The sequence below is a fragment of the Propithecus coquereli genome, unplaced genomic scaffold (genome assembly GCF_000956105.1).
Source record: "Propithecus coquereli isolate 6110/MARCELLA unplaced genomic scaffold, Pcoq_1.0 Scaffold240, whole genome shotgun sequence".
NCBI classification, from domain to species: domain Eukaryota; kingdom Metazoa; phylum Chordata; class Mammalia; order Primates; family Indriidae; genus Propithecus; species Propithecus coquereli.
In genome coordinates this window covers 2,828,519-2,830,727 of record NW_012147953.1, presented here as the reverse complement: position 1 = coordinate 2,830,727, position 2,209 = coordinate 2,828,519, and the positions used below count along the sequence as shown (strand labels likewise).

General features: G+C 30.5%; 1 protein-coding gene across 1 annotated transcript in view; it reads right to left on the bottom strand.

Moving 5' to 3' along the window:
• Positions 1-224: 224 nt before the first annotated feature.
• The window catches only part of LOC105811824 (phospholipid scramblase family member 5-like), a 39,802-nt gene continuing 37,817 nt past the window's right edge, over positions 225-2,209 (bottom strand). The window contains exon 8 of the mRNA XM_012646101.1: positions 225-393. The gene's annotated coding sequence lies outside the window, so the exon portion shown is untranslated. The remainder of the gene's footprint in view (positions 394-2,209) is intronic.

The window sequence follows — 2,209 nt, the reverse complement described above, 5'->3', positions numbered from 1 at the left end:
TGCTTTTCATTTACCTATTATTTTGTAGATATTTTCCATCCTGTCTATGTATTGTATCATTTATATTTTAATAACAATCTGATTTTAAAAAGAAAGAATTCCATTTTATGTGTGAACCATAATTTATTAATCAATTGACCATTTTTGAACATTTTATATATTATGTACAGTCTTTTAAAATATCCTCTGGTATAGTAAAAGAACCTGTGGACACAAAGTAGCAGAAAGTCATTTAATTTTTCTACTTCTCATTTTCTAAGTCTTCAGTATATGGAAGTTGTACCTGGTTGTCTCCAACGTTATGTACAATTGAAACCCTCTCTCTGTCTTCTTGTGAGGTCCAACTCAGGGCTTTCATATGTGTGCAAGTGCTTTGAAATACCCTAAAGAATTCTAAAAGTATAAGATTATACTGCTGTTATTACTGTTATTTTGCAATCATTTAGCACAGTTGAAACATAGGTTAAAGAGAACAGACTAGGGATTTGCATGGGGATCCCAGAGGGTCATTATTGTACTACAAAGAGCTCAACCTAACAGGAAGTGTATATAAGTAAACCAGAAACTGATTACTGAAGGTTTTCAATGCCAAATTTGGGATTTGGACTTAAAAATAAAGTTTATACAATTTTGTCATCATTAAATAGGAAATTTTTTATGACACTGGTTGCACATTAGAATTACTGAGCAGTTTTACAAAAAGAATAAAGTGGCCCAGGAGATACTCCAAGGGATTTTGATTTAATAGCTCTGGAAGGAGACCTCTGTATTGGTATTTAATAAAATATCTACCCAGGTGATTCGAACATTCAGCCTGAGTTGAAACTCACCCATATGAGTGGGATAAGGTCAATTTCTCTACATTGATATGCTTTTCCCTGCTTCTGATCCCTGATCCCAGTTCTAGATTGAATGTTTATTATGGTTTTGTATTCTTATCACTTTATTATCTTAAAAGCCTATTTAAAAATGGTGAGGGAATTTATATCCATGGTCAGACCAACTCACACTTGCTTGATGAACTTGAATCACCAAATCAGAAAAATTAGACTCCATGTGTCTCAGCTTTGCCTATAAGTTTCCTTTGAAGGTGATCAAGATGCCACATACAAACGATCAAAGTGAAGAGATTTTTCTGCATCATTTTAAATGATTTTAAATTTCATATAACAATTGTTTGTCTTGTAAGTGATGAAGACAAAATCAGATTTGGGAATCTACTTTCAATTATATTCTTTATGGCTGCTTTTATTTAACTATTTGATAAAGCTGTGTTACTCAGTTTCCTTAAAAAAAAGTTATATGCATTCACTAAATTGATGGAAATTGTATTCAATCAGCTCACTAAAAATAGTAAGTAATTACTAAACTTTTGTGGTATGCACAATACATCAATAAAAATAGTCTGTTTCTCAGTTGATAAAAAAACATCAAATTTCACATACAAAATCAATGTATTTTCTTTCCCAGATTACAGAAAGAACAAAGTGAATATTCAAGAGAAATTTGCAAGTCCATGATTCTGCTGTTATAGCTAAGCACTGCCATCCTAATGTGATATGTTGCTGCCATCTGCAGCATGAAAGTCTTATTAAAAGTCTATATTACATATACATATATAACTGGATTTTAAACACCTTGCTTATGTAAAAAAGTACGAACTGTATAATTTCTCTATTAGTCTATGTATTTTCTATGGCAAGCCTTCAACATACTTAAAAATATGATATATTTTAAAATATTCAATGTGCTTGAAAATATAGGTGCAAAAATAAATACAGACATATTTATTATTGTTTGTGCTAAAATTAATTTCATGTCAGTGGGTAAAAGATTTTAAGTATTGTTTATATGTTGCTTTTCCAAATAGATAGCACACAATATTGATGAAAATATTATGTATTCAGGTCTTACAGGAACAAAAACACCTCTCCCCGAGGTTTCTGATTCTTGTTCTATGTTATTTTCAAAGTTCGTTTGGCAGATTACTTAGCTTTTCTGAGCATTGATTTCTTCATCTGTACCTTTGGGCTTAAAACAATCATTTTGTGTGTAGCATTGAAATTAGATGAGAAATATAGATAAGAAATCTAGCCCAGTGTCTTAAGATGCTCATCAATACCAGATTTTATGTATTCATGATACAAAAATAATAGTCTCATAATATTTTAGTTTTGGTTCAAACAAAATATCAAATTTTAATATTTGA